Source organism: Lissotriton helveticus, chromosome 5_1 (assembly GCF_964261635.1).
Source record: "Lissotriton helveticus chromosome 5_1, aLisHel1.1, whole genome shotgun sequence".
Taxonomy (NCBI): Eukaryota; Metazoa; Chordata; class Amphibia; order Caudata; family Salamandridae; genus Lissotriton; species Lissotriton helveticus.
Genome location: NC_136065.1, coordinates 62795445 through 62810444, shown reverse-complemented (window position 1 = coordinate 62810444; position 15000 = coordinate 62795445).

Below are 15000 nucleotides of genomic sequence, written 5' to 3'. Positions count from 1 at the left end.
AAGTTCGGCCATCTGGTCGCCCCCATTGGAAAGCATTGCGGGCGACCAGATGGCCGAGGCGATCCGGGAGACCAGATGGCCGAGGGGATACTGGAGACCAGATGGCCGAGGGGATCCGGGAGACCAGATGGCCGAGGGGATCCGGGCGACCAGATGGCCGGGCACGAAAGGGACGCCATCCGGTCGCCCCGTGCCCCCACGAAGGAGGGAGCGGGCGCCCGGGGCATGGCGGGCCGGAGGCCCGGGGCCCCAGCCGGGCCACAGCCATGGAGGCTGCCAGGGGCCGGCGGGCCCTCCGACCCGGGGCCCGCTTACACCTTGACAAGCAGGGGAGGCCTGCAAGGGACCGACGGACCCCTGTCCTGGGCCCTGGGTGGAGCGGCAGCCCGGGGGACCGGGCCCAGGGCCGGAGCGCCCGACCCGGGGCCCCGACCGGGCCCCTGGACCCAGCCGGGGCTCCCAGGCCCGGAGGCACAGGGGAAGCCTCCCCGGGCCCGCCGGACCCCGTCCCGGGCACCCTGCCCCGCAGCAGGACCCAGGACGGAGCCCGGGGTGGGGAGGCCACCCTCCCCGGGGCCCTCAGGGGCCCCGGATGGAGCTCCTGAACACAGACAAGCAAGGGGAGGCTCCCCGGGCACATCGGAACCCCTTTCCGGGCCCTTGGCAGTGCGGCAGGCTGGGAGACAGGGCCCAGGGCCTGAGCACCCGACCCGGGGCCCGCCCGGGCCCCTGGACCCAGCCGGGGCTCCCAAGCCCGGAGGCGCATGGGATGCCTCCCCGGTCCCTCCGGACCCCGTCCCGGGCACCCTGCCACGCAGCAGGACCAAGGACAGAGCCCGGGGTGGGGAGGCCGCCCTCCCCGGGCCCTCAGGGGCCCTAGCCACTGCTCCTGAACCCAGCCAAGCAAGGGGAGGCTCCCCGGGCACACCGGAACCCCTTCCCGGGCCCTTGGCAGTGCGGCAGGCTGGGAGACAGGGCCCAGGGCCGGAGAAACCAACCCGGGGCCCGGCCGGGCCCCTGGACGCAGCCGGGGCTCCCAAGCCCGGAGGTGCATGGGACGCCTCCCCGGTCCCTCCGGACCCCGTCCCGGGCACCCTGCCACGCAGCAGGACCAAGGACAGAGCCCGGGGTGGGGAGGCCGCCCTCCCCAGGCCCTCAGGGGCCCTAGCCACTGCTCCTGAACCCAGCCAAGCAAGGGGAGGCTCCCCGGGCACATCGGAACCCCTTCCCGGGCCCTTGGCAGTGCGGCACGCTGGGAGACAGGGCCCAGGGCCGGAGAAACCGACCCGGGGCCCGGCCGGGCCCCTGGACGCAGCCGGGGCTCCCAAGCCCGGAGGTGCATGGGACGCCTCCCCGGTCCCTCCGGACCCCGTCCCGGGCACCCTGCCACGCAGCAGGACCAAGGACAGAGCCCGGGGTGGGGAGGCCACCCTCCCCGGGCCCTCAGGGGCCCTAGCCACTGCTCCTGAACCCCGCCAAGCAAGGGGAGGCTCCCCGGGCACACCGGAACCCCTTCCCGGGCCCTTGGCAGTGCGGCAGGCTGGGAGACAGGGCCCAGGGCCGGAGAAACAGACCCGGGGCCCGGCCGGGCCCCTGGACGCAGCCGGGGCTCCCAAGCCCGGAGGTGCATGGGACGCCTCCCCGGTCCCTCCGGACCCCATCCCGGGCACCCTGCCACGCAGCAGGACCAAGGACAGAGCCCGGGGTGGGGAGGCCGCCCTCCCCGGGCCCTCAGGGGCCCTAGCCACTGCTCCTGAACCCAGCCAAGCAAGGGGAGGCTCCCCGGGCACACCGGAACCCCTTTCCGGGCCCTTGGCAGTGCGGCAGGCTGGGAGACAGGGCCCAGGGCCGTGGCACCCGACCCGGGGCCCAGCCTGGGCTCCCAAGCCCGGAGGCGCAGGGGGAAGCCTCCCGGGCCCTCCAGGACCCCGTCCCGGGCACCCTGCCACGCAGCAGGACCAAGGACAGCGCCCGGGATGGGGAGGCCACCCTCCCCTGGACCTCAGGCCTTCCATGTCAGCCCGGCAATCTGGTCGCCCCATTGGAAAGCATTGCGCGCTACTATTGCAAACACATTATCTACCGGACTTGCTCTAGATGGCGCTCCAACATAAGGAATGTACCAACACCTTCCCTACTGGAATCGTGACGAGCAGGAGCCGTCATTAGCACTGAAGGGGCTAGTATATCAACACTTTCCCTCCTGTTGCGCAGGTTGGAGTTTGAAAAATAGATTGTATTATGCCTTTAGTTTGTGTGTCCTCTAGATCAAGTTGATCTACTGACTTGCGATGCCAAGGCATCTCGCTGTAAAGGAATGCGATGTCACAGCATGCATTTGTGCATTCGAATAGATGGCCGCCTATAACCCCTTCGCTGCGGCGGGTTTTCAAATGGGTTTGGGCATGGAGCTGCCCGGGACCCGTGGAGCCCGTCCTGGGCACTCTGACCTGCTGTTGGCCCGGGGGAGGACTGCCCGGGACCCGTGGCGCCCGTCCTGGGCACTCTGACAAGCTGTTGGCCCGGGGAAGGGAGCCCCAGACGACCGGGACCTGTGGAGCCCGTCCTGGGCACTCCTGTATGCCGTTGGCCCGGGGAAGGGAGCCCCGGACGTCCGGGTCCCGTGGAACTCGTCCTGGGCACTCTGACATGCCGCTGGCCCGGGGAAGGGTGCCCCGGACGCCCGGGGCCCGTAGCCCGTCCTGGGCACTCTGACAAGCCGTTGGCCCGGGGAAGGGAGCCCTGGACGCCCGGGACCCGTGGAGCCCGTCCTGGGCACTCTGGAATGCTTTGGCCCGGGGAAGGGAGCCCCGGACGCCCGGGGGAGGACTGCCCGGGACCCGTGGAACTGGTCCTGGGCACTTTTACATGCCGTCGGCCTGGAGGTGGGTGCCCTGGACGCCCGGGGAGGTCTGCCCGGGACCCGTGGAGCCCTTCCCGGGTACTTTGCCAATGCCGTTGGCCTCATGGAGATGGTTGCCCCGGACGCGTCCGGGGGAGGCCTGCGCGGGACCCATGGAGCCCGTCCTGGGCATTGAGCCATGCCGTTGGCCTGGAGATGGGAGCCCCGGACGCCCGGGGGAGGACTGCCCGGTACCCGTGGATCCCGTCCTGGGCTCTTTGACATGCCGTCGGCCTGGAGGTGGGAGCCCCGGACGCCCGGGAGCGGGCTGCCCGGGACCCATGGAGCCCGTCCTGGACACTTTGACATGCCGTCGGCCTGGAGGAGGGTGCCCGGGACGCCCGTGGGAAGCCTGGTCGGGACCCGTGGAGCCCTTCCCGGGTACTTTGCCAATGCCGTTGGCCTCCTGGAGATGTGTGCCCCGAACGCCCGGGGGGAGGGCTGCCCGGGGCCCGTGGAGCCCGCCCTGGGCACTTTGACATGCCTTCGTCCTGGAGGTGGGAGCCCCGGACGCCCGGGGGAGGGCTGCCCGGGACCCATGGAGCCCTTCCTGGTTACTCTGCCATCCCGTTGGCCTCCTGGAGATGGGTGCCCCGGACGCCCGGGGGAGGTCTGTCCGGGGCCCATGGAGCCCGTCCTGGGCAGTGTGACATGCCGTCGGCCTGGAGGTGGGAGCCCCGGACGCCCGGGGGAGGGCTGCCCGGGACCCATGGAGCCCTTCCCGGTTACTCTGCCATCCCGTTGGCCTCCTGGAGATGGGTGCCCCGGACGCCCGGGGGAGGTCTGTCCGGGGCCCATGGAGCCCGTCCTGGGCAGTGTGACATGCCGTCGGCCTGGAGGTGGGAGCCCCGGACGCCCGGGGGAAGGCTGCCCGGGACCCGTGGAGCCCTTCCCGGTTACTCTGCCATCCCGTTGGCCTCCTGGAGATGGGTGCCCCGGACGCCCGGGGGAGGTCTGTCCGGGGCCCATGGAGCCCGTCCTGGGCAGTGTGACATGCCGTCGGCCTGGAGGTGGGAGCCCCGGACGCCCGGGGGAAGGCTGCCCGGGACCCGTGGAGCCCTTCCCGGGTACTTTGCCATCCCGTTGGCCTCCTGGAGATGGGTGCCCCGGACGCCCGGGGGGAGGTCTGTCCGGGGCCCATGGAGCCCGTCCTGGGCAGTGTGACATGCCGTCGGCCTGGAGGTGGGAGCCCCGGACGCCCGGGGGAAGGCTGCCCGGGACCCGTGGAGCCCTTCCCGGGTACTTTGCCATCCCATTGGCCTCCTGGAGATGGGTGCCCCGGACGCCCAGGGGCGGTCTGTCCGGGACACGTGGAGCCCGTCCTGGGCATTGAGCCATGCCGTTGGCCCGGAGAATGGAGCCCCCAGACGCCCGGGGGAGGTGTTGCCCAGGCATATCTCATCTGGTCCCCCGGGCAGAGAACCACCAGCCCTGGAGAGGTGTCCGGGCGTACCCTGCCCCTAGTAATCCGGAGGGAAATTACCCCCCTTTCTTGCAATCCGTGCACGCGAGGTGACAGAGGGGACCCAAGGCGTAAAAGAACCCGACCTCATGGAGCCCTAGCTGGGATCCGGGAGGCGAATGGCACCTCATCGGGACTTCCAGGGAAGCCCAGCCATCTGGTCGCCCCATTGGAAAGCATCGCGGGCGACCAGATGGCCGGGATCGAAAGGACTCCCAGCTCCCCATCCATCCCAAGCCTTCGCGGTGGGGTTCCTGACTTCCTGCCCACGCAAGGCAGGGCTCTTGGACCCCGGCTGGGCCTCAGGCGCAGGTTGGACCACCGGAGCTCTAGGGCCCGGACGACCTGGGGGGAGGAATGCCCGGGACCCGTGGAGCCCGTCCTGGGTACTTTGACATGCCGTCGGCCTGGAGGTGGGTGCCCCGGACGCCCGGGGGAAGCTGCCCGGGACCCATGGAGCCCGTCCTGGGTACTTTGACATTCCGTCGGCCTGGAGGTGGGAGCCCCGGATGCCCGGGGAGAGGTCTGCCCGGGACCCATGGAGCCCGTCCTGGGTACTTTGCCTATGCCGTTGGCCTCATGGAGACGGGTGTCCCAGACGCCCGGGGGAGGACTGTCCCAGACTCATGGAGCCCGTCCTGGGCACTTTGACATGCCGTCTGCCTGGAGGTGGGAGCCCCGGACGCCCGGGGGAGGGCTGCCCGGGACCCATGGAGCCCGACCCGGGCACGCTGCCATGCCGTCAGCCTGGATGGAGCCCCGGACGTCCGGGGTACGAGTGACCGGGACGCATGGAGCCCGTCCTGGGCACTTTTCCGTGCCTTCGGCCTGGAGCCCCCAGACACCCAGGGGAGGGCCACCGTGAAAACCATGGAGCCCGACCCGGGCACTCTGCCATACCGTCAGCCTAGATGGAGCCCCGGACGCCCAGGGGACGAATGCCCGGGACGCATGGAGCCCGTCCTGGGCACTTTTCCATGCATTCGGCCTGGAGCCCCCAGACACCCAGGGGAGGACATCCCTGGAAACCATGGATCACGACCCGGGCACTCTGCCATGCCGTCAGCCTGGATGGAGCCCCGGACGCCCGGGGGATGAATGCCCGGGACGCATGGAGCCTGTCCTGGGCACTTTTCCATGCCGTCAGCCTGGACGGAGCCCCGGACGCCCGGGTGACGACTGCCCAGGAGCCATGGAGCCCGTCCTGGGCAATTTGACATGCGGTTGGCCTGGAGGAAGGAAGCCCCGGGTGGCCTAGGGAGGTGTTGCCCAGGCATAGCCCATCTGGTCCCCATGGCAGAGAACCGCCAGCCTCGGAGGGGTGTCCGGGCGTACCCTTCTCCCTAGTAATCCGGAGGAAAATTACCCCCTTTTCTTGTAATCTGTGCACGCGAGGTGACAGAGGGGACCCAAGGCGCGAATGTACCCGACCTCCTGGAGCCCTCGCTGGGATCCGGGCGGCGAATGGCACCTCATCGGGACTTCCAGGGAAGTTCGGCCATCTGGTCGCCCTTATAGGAAAGCGTTGCGGGCGACCAGATGCCCGAGGGGATCCGGGCGACCAGATGGCCGAGGGAATCTGGGCGATCAGATGGCTGGACACGGAAGTGAAGCCGCCTGGACTCTCCCGACCCTGTCCCTGTCCCCGTCCCCGTCCCGGGACGAATGCCCGGGACGCATGGAGCCCGTCCTGGGCACTTTTCCATGCCTTCGGCCTGGAGCCCCCAGACACCCAGGGGAGGACCACCGTGAAAACCATGGAGCCCGACCCGGGCACTCTGCTATACCGTCAGCCTGGATTGAGCCCCGGACGCCCGGGGGACGAATGCCCGGGACGCATGGAGCCCGTCCTGGGCACTTTTCCATGCCTTCGGCCTGGAGCCCCCAGACACCCAGGGGAGGACCACCGTGAAAACCATGGAGCCCGACCCGGGCACTCTGCCATACCGTCAGCCTGGATGGAGCCTGTTGGAAATGGGATCCCCGGCTGGCCAGGGCTTTCGCCAAAGTCAGTCAGAGACCACCACACCCAAGTCAGGGCAAGGGAGTTACACGCCAAGATAACCCCTACTCACCCTCTAGGTAACGTGGCGCGAGCAGCAAGGCTAAACTTGGAGGCGATGTAGGCTAAGTATTTGCGCACGCACCCCAGCAACAACAACCAAAGGCCCACCACAAAGGAAACTCCACACAAGGTTATATAAAAATAGCCTTTGTATTATAATAAATAAACATCAGATAAAACACACATCTTGTTACACTGTGCCAACAGGCACGGGCGGAATTTACAAGGGATATTGTACAGGACAGGGCCACCTGGACCACTGTCAGGGGTATCAGCACTTTTAGAACTTTGTAGAAATAAAAATCACTGTAGCACACAATATAAAAATAGAGCACACAACCAGTAATCACTGGTAACAGGACCTCACTAGCACCACCTGTACTAGGGAGAAAACAACCACCTATGTATTACAATACCTGTAGGGGTGTAAGAGGAAAACACATGATGCAATGCATAACATTCATTCAGAGGTGTAAAGGCACATGACGCATAAAAACACATTCAGAGGTGCAGCACAAGAGAACACATGATGAATAAACTACCCATTCAGAGGTGTATAGAAAGTACAATTGCGCCAAACTCACGTAAGTCACCACCTGTGACTGTCCCTAGGCCCTCTGGCCTTGTTGGGGCTAGGACGCCCTGTGTCCAAAGTGTCAGGGTCCTAAACGTGGCAGTTGCCCACAAAGTGCTGGGCAACTGGTTCAGGGAAAGTTAGGGCAACGTTGGAGCCTCTCTGGGCTCAAAGAACCACCACTGTGGCACTGGTGAGCCTCTCTTAGGCTCTCTCACCAGAAAGGGGGGGGCTGCTGAGCCTCTCAGGGCTCCAGCAATGAACAGGTGCAGCCTCGCTGGGCTGGGGGGTCCCTCGCTCTGGGGACCCAAAGGGATCAAGTTTGCCAAGAGCCACGCTGGGCTCTAAATCAACTGGTGCCCCCGGGGCACCTCGTGGCTCCAAAACGTGGAGATGCTCCCTGAGCCCTCAGGCTCAAAACACACGGGCGCTTCTCTTTGGGAGTCCCCCCCTCTGGGGACTCGACGTGAACGTGGGGCGCTCGGAGCCTCTCAGGGCTCGTGAAATCAGGAAATGCCCCCTGAGCCCTCAGGCTCACAAACACCCGGGCGCGAGGTCGCGCTACAGAGAGGGGGCGGGGCGGACACCGGCAATGTGTCCCGACGCTCCCCCCCCTCCTCTGCAGGCAGGCACTCACCGGTCTAGCGCTGGGCTTTCCAGCGGCGGCGGGTCTCTCCCGCTGGTCCCGGGGCTCTCCTTTCCTCTCGGGGAGCCTCGGCAGGCTCTCTCGCGGCTCGGCGAGGGAGGCGGGACTTCCGGTCGGCCTTTCCTGGGCCGCGCTGTGATTGGCCGGCAATCCCTTCACTTCCGGGTCGCCGCGGGCAGCGCGGCGGCTCGCTTTAGGCAGGCAGGCGGGCTCCCAGATGATCCGAGGAGTGGGCTCCCTCGTAGATCACTCAAAACCGGGCAAAATAATACGGCAATGAGCGGGGTGGCACCCGCGCCGTCAAACCACCACACAGGGCGGGCAAAATACAGCGCTCACGGCGCTCGGGCAAAATCCAGCGTTTTCAAGCGCTAGGCAGGCGATCTCAGCGCTCCTAGCGCTGAAGGGCAGAGAGCAGCGCTCTCAGGCTGCAGGCAACGAAGTCCTTAGTGCTCCCCAGCACTGAAGGACAGGACAGGGCTCCAGCAGGGGCTGGAGGCAGGCAGGGGGGCAAGGCTGGGCCAGCGCCAGCACACTGGGTCTCCAGGCAGGGAGACAGTCCAAGTGGCGGTCCTCCTGGCCCCAGCAGCAGCAACAGCCCCCTCTGGCAGGATCCAAAAGCAGAACATTTTCCAAGGGGACACAGCCCCTTCTTATAGTACCAAATCCTTTGTTTCAAGGTGCAGGGTGGGGGGAAAACCAGTTTCAGCTGGCTCTGGAGCACTCTTGATGGCCCAACCACCCATTTCTTTCACTGGGGAGGCTAGGGTCGTTAGACACACCACAGGGGGGCGGAGCCAGCATTGTGTGGGGAAAACCCAGCCCATCCAGGACACAGGTACACTCCTCCCACACATCACTCATGCTAATCTCCCACTCACCACCGGGCAGACCCATCCAGACTTCCTGGAGCCTGGCATGCCAGCCAGCTCCAGCCAATCACGCTCCAGCACCCTCACAGCACATGCACACATATCTCAATGTCCAGAAGTAACACTTCCCTTCTAGACACATACAAGCCGCACATACCATTGCGCAGCATTCACTCTCACGAGTTCATACATACTAAACTCGAGCCTGCACTCCCCACACATCAGGAACTACCAGGGCACACACATTCCCCATGCATTCCTATGGGAGGGCAGGCCAGCCATACTACACGCACGCACTTTCACTCTGGGACCCAGGGGAAAGTGCGCAGAGACCCAAAAATCACTGACACAGGGTCACACATAAGGCAAAAAGTTCAGGGGTGAACCAGCCCTGCGGGCCAAGTCCAACATAACCCCCTTCCAGCCAAAACGCAGGGGAGAACAATCACCACCGTGATGGACTTCCCTGCTTGGGGCGATAGAACACGGACGCAGGCCCGCCACTGCCGGGACACCCTCCTGTTCTATGCCACGGTGAACCCCTAGGGTTCCTTCTAAAGCTACCGTAAGGACCAGCTGGGCTACCCCACTGGTACTCCTCAGCTGTTTGCGGCCAGGACCAGGCCCTAGGCCACCCAGGTGCCACTGGTTCCTGCCTACTCACGAAGTGGGGGGTAGTAACCCCAGGCCCATAGTAGCCACTCTCCACTCTTCCTGTCTGCCAGACAGGGCTAGACTGCCACTGGTTCTCCAGCCTAGGGTCTACAACCTCAGGTGGACCAGGAGTCTCAGGGAAGGCTCTCCTCCCCTTACCTCTTCTTTTAGGGTTCCTCCTCCCCGTGCGAGGGGGACACCTAGAACGCCATCCCAACCTAGGGTTTAACCCCTCAGGTTGCACCGGGGTCAGAGTTGGGCTCTCCCACCCTCTGCACCCCCTTCCAGAGGTCTGCCCTCTCCCCTCTGGAGAGGTTCCTCTGGAAGAAGAACCGGTCAGGACACTGGTTACAGTCGTCCTACCCTTCAGGTCAGGCTGATCCTGAACCTGGCCATCCAACCTCCGGTCTAAAACCTTTGGTGGAACAATTGCCTGGCACTCCAGGACTTCTTGGGACTCACCCACAATCCCTCTGAGGCTAACAACTGACACATCTGTTGTGTGACTGTCTGTCTGGCGCAGATCTCCCGCCCTCTGTCCACCTGACAGTGCGTGACGATCCCCCAGACCAGAAGTGGTGCCACCCGGGTCCCTCCAAGAAGATCTAGCCCACCTGGCTAGTCTCTGGTCCACTGGTGCATCCACTGGGAAACTCATCCCCCAATCACTCCTCACGCTGGACTCCTGTACCCTCCCTACCGGAGCGGTACTGCCAGCCTCTGGAACCACAGGAGCTCTGGTTACAGACGCTCCAGGTCCTCTACTCACTAGGAGATCCTCCTCAAATGGGCTAACAGGACAGCCTAGGTCCCCAACCTGGTGTTCCCTCAAGAAACCACCCAGGCTCTGAGACAGGGCTTCGGGCCTCTGGGGGCTCTCAGCCACCCACTGACTCCTGCTCCACTGAGCCAGGCAGTCAGCCCCTACACCCTTCTCACTATACTGGGACCTAGCTGGGCTACACTGAGCCTCTTCCACCACGCTGGGCTGGAAGATCCCTGACCCACTACTTTCGGAGTCACTCACCAATGACTCTACAGAACCTCTGGCCCTTTCCCAGCGGTCTGCTTCCTCTGCAAGGTCACACGGTTCAGACAATCCACACCCTACTAGGTGTTGGCGCAACCCTGGTGAACAACAACTGAGCAACTGCTCTCTGAGAAACATATCGAACAATATGTCCCAATCACATTTCGTGGGCTCCCGTACCCAATCACACAGGGCTCCACAACAGTCATCCTCAAAGTCTACCCAAGACTGATGAGACGGTTTCCTAAGGTTCCTAAACCTCAACCTATTCTCCTCCTCTGGGGAAACAGGAACCATACTCTGGGAACTGGGACTTTCTAGACTGAGATTTAAATAGCTGCCACCACTGGACTCAACCCTCCCTGGGGGATCCAGAAAATTAAGACTGCGCTCAGGGGATAACCTACACTCTAGGGCTATCTTCTCCCTGGCCAAGGCCCTCTCAGCCTCTGCAGTCCGCTCATTCACACCCAGCTGCGCCATCTCTCTGGCATACTCTAACCGGAGCTTCTCCATGGCCAGCTGGTGCTCCCTCTCTTCTCTCCTATCCACCCACTCCTCTGGGGACAGGGAAAGGGATGGGGTGCTACATCTGACACTGGACCCAGCAAGGGACTCCCTATCTAGGGGGTACTCACTCTCTGCTGGCGCCCATCCACTGTCACACTCACTCTCCACATCAGACTCTTCAGGGCTCCCCTCAGACCCACCACCCTCATGGTGTGCGGTCCGGGCCCTCTCCCTCTCACTGTGCTCACGCTCCCAGTCACTCTTCTGCCACAGGATCATGTTATCCCTAAGCTTGGACTGGGTGTCTGACTCACTCACTGGGATGTCTCTCTCCTTACATAACCGTACCAACTCATGCACACTGTACTTAAACAGGCCACAAAGGTTAAAAGGAGATTCCATCTTGACAGGATGTTCACAGACACGTGCAACACAAGGGATCTAGCAATCTGAAGTAGGAGTACACAATTCCAAAACTTCCACACTCTCCTTAAAAAAAGAACTCACTCATGCGTCCAGGGAAACACACCATTCATCCACACACACCCTCCCCTCGGATCGGTAAGGCAGTTTCTACCACCCCTGACTTCTCAACCTGACCAAAAGTGACACAGGTACCAAACTCTGGAAGCAGGGCGGGGGACAAATGTACTGAACACAATTATAAAATGACACTCTTCAGGAGAAGAAACAATGGAATTTCACCAAAAACAATAATCCCCAAAATGTGGTTATCTAACAAATGTAGAGCTTTGAAGTGCGGCCAGCTGCTACTGTGGTACAACGCAAACACAAATCCTTATCCCACCGCTTGCCGCCAATGTTGGAAATGGGATCCCCGGCTGGCCAGGGCTTTCGCCAAAGTCAGTCAGAGACCACCACACCCAAGTCAGGGCAAGGGAGTTACACGCCAAGATAACCCCTACTCACCCTCTAGGTAACGTGGCGCGAGCAGCAAGGCTAAACTTGGAGGCGATGTAGGCTAAGTATTTGCGCACGCACCCCAGCAACAACAACCAAAGGCCCACCACAAAGGAAACTCCACACAAGGTTATATAAAAATAGCCTTTGTATTATAATAAATAAACATCAGATAAAACACACATCTTGTTACACTGTGCCAACAGGCACGGGCGGAATTTACAAGGGATATTGTACAGGACAGGGCCACCTGGACCACTGTCAGGGGTATCAGCACTTTTAGAACTTTGTAGAAATAAAAATCACTGTAGCACACAATATAAAAATAGAGCACACAACCAGTAATCACTGGTAACAGGACCTCACTAGCACCACCTGTACTAGGGAGAAAACAACCACCTATGTATTACAATACCTGTAGGGGTGTAAGAGGAAAACACATGATGCAATGCATAACATTCATTCAGAGGTGTAAAGGCACATGACGCATAAAAACACATTCAGAGGTGCAGCACAAGAGAACACATGATGAATAAACTACCCATTCAGAGGTGTATAGAAAGTACAATTGCGCCAAACTCACGTAAGTCACCACCTGTGACTGTCCCTAGGCCCTCTGGCCTTGTTGGGGCTAGGACGCCCTGTGTCCAAAGTGTCAGGGTCCTAAACGTGGCAGTTGCCCACAAAGTGCTGGGCAACTGGTTCAGGGAAAGTTAGGGCAACGTTGGAGCCTCTCTGGGCTCAAAGAACCACCACTGTGGCACTGGTGAGCCTCTCTTAGGCTCTCTCACCAGAAAGGGGGGGGCTGCTGAGCCTCTCAGGGCTCCAGCAATGAACAGGTGCAGCCTCGCTGGGCTGGGGGGTCCCTCGCTCTGGGGACCCAAAGGGATCAAGTTTGCCAAGAGCCACGCTGGGCTCTAAATCAACTGGTGCCCCCGGGGCACCTCGTGGCTCCAAAACGTGGAGATGCTCCCTGAGCCCTCAGGCTCAAAACACACGGGCGCTTCTCTTTGGGAGTCCCCCCCTCTGGGGACTCGACGTGAACGTGGGGCGCTCGGAGCCTCTCAGGGCTCGTGAAATCAGGAAATGCCCCCTGAGCCCTCAGGCTCACAAACACCCGGGCGCGAGGTCGCGCTACAGAGAGGGGGCGGGGCGGACACCGGCAATGTGTCCCGACGCTCCCCCCCCTCCTCTGCAGGCAGGCACTCACCGGTCTAGCGCTGGGCTTTCCAGCGGCGGCGGGTCTCTCCCGCTGGTCCCGGGGCTCTCCTTTCCTCTCGGGGAGCCTCGGCAGGCTCTCTCGCGGCTCGGCGAGGGAGGCGGGACTTCCGGTCGGCCTTTCCTGGGCCGCGCTGTGATTGGCCGGCAATCCCTTCACTTCCGGGTCGCCGCGGGCAGCGCGGCGGCTCGCTTTAGGCAGGCAGGCGGGCTCCCAGATGATCCGAGGAGTGGGCTCCCTCGTAGATCACTCAAAACCGGGCAAAATAATACGGCAATGAGCGGGGTGGCACCCGCGCCGTCAAACCACCACACAGGGCGGGCAAAATACAGCGCTCACGGCGCTCGGGCAAAATCCAGCGTTTTCAAGCGCTAGGCAGGCGATCTCAGCGCTCCTAGCGCTGAAGGGCAGAGAGCAGCGCTCTCAGGCTGCAGGCAACGAAGTCCTTAGTGCTCCCCAGCACTGAAGGACAGGACAGGGCTCCAGCAGGGGCTGGAGGCAGGCAGGGGGGCAAGGCTGGGCCAGCGCCAGCACACTGGGTCTCCAGGCAGGGAGACAGTCCAAGTGGCGGTCCTCCTGGCCCCAGCAGCAGCAACAGCCCCCTCTGGCAGGATCCAAAAGCAGAACATTTTCCAAGGGGACACAGCCCCTTCTTATAGTACCAAATCCTTTGTTTCAAGGTGCAGGGTGGGGGGAAAACCAGTTTCAGCTGGCTCTGGAGCACTCTTGATGGCCCAACCACCCATTTCTTTCACTGGGGAGGCTAGGGTCGTTAGACACACCACAGGGGGGCGGAGCCAGCATTGTGTGGGGAAAACCCAGCCCATCCAGGACACAGGTACACTCCTCCCACACATCACTCATGCTAATCTCCCACTCACCACCGGGCAGACCCATCCAGACTTCCTGGAGCCTGGCATGCCAGCCAGCTCCAGCCAATCACGCTCCAGCACCCTCACAGCACATGCACACATATCTCAATGTCCAGAAGTAACACTTCCCTTCTAGACACATACAAGCCGCACATACCATTGCGCAGCATTCACTGTCACGAGTTCATACATACTAAACTCGAGCCTGCACTCCCCACACATCAGGAACTACCAGGGCACACACATTCCCCATGCATTCCTATGGGAGGGCAGGCCAGCCATACTACACGCACGCACTTTCACTCTGGGACCCAGGGGAAAGTGCGCAGAGACCCAAAAATCACTGACACAGGGTCACACATAAGGCAAAAAGTTCAGGGGTGAACCAGCCCTGCGGGCCAAGTCCAACAGAGCCCCGGACGCCCGGGGGACGAATGCCCGGGACGCATGGAGCCCGTCCTGGCCACTTTTCCATGCCGCCGGGGTGGATGGAGCCCCGGGCGCCCAGGGGACGACTGCCCAAGAGCCATGGAGCCCGTCCTGGGCAATTTGACATGCCGTCGGCCTGGCGGAAGGAAGCCCCGGGTGGCCTAGGGAGGTGTTACCCAGGCATAGCCTATCTGGTCCCCATGGCAGAGAACCACCAGCCTTGGAGGGGTGTCTGGGCGTACCCTGTCCCTAGTAATCCGGAGGGAAATTACCCTCCTTTCTTGTAAACTCTGCACGCGAGGTGACAGAGGGGACCCAAAGCGTGAAAGTACCCGACCTCCTGGAGCCCTCGCTGGGATCTGGGAGGCGAATGGCACCTCATCGGGACTTCCAGGGAAGTTCGGCCATCTGGTCGTCGATTTGTCGAGCCCTGGGAGAGAACTGGGGCTCGGCAGGGCCAGGGTGCCAGCAGGTCCCAGTCTGCCAGGTAACCAGGTCTGGGGATATGCTGCCCATGCGCTGCCGGGGCCCGGGCATGACCTCCGGTGGGCCCTCAGGTGCGTCAGTCTGGCACGGGGAGGCTCTGAACCTGCTTGGCTGGGGCCAGGGCTCCACAAATCCACTCGCCCGCTCGACCGGGGCCTAAACGGCGTCCTGCTCATGGCGGGCTTGGGGCTTAGCTTCCAAACCCTACCCCCAGGCCAGGGAGAGCCTCTGCAGGCCCCGATGGACCCCAGCACCCGGAACCTCAGCTGGATTGCAGGACGGGGGCTCCAGCACCCCGGGACCTGCCGAACAGAGTTAAAGCCCCGGGCCCGGTCCCATGTTCCGAACCCTAGCCAGG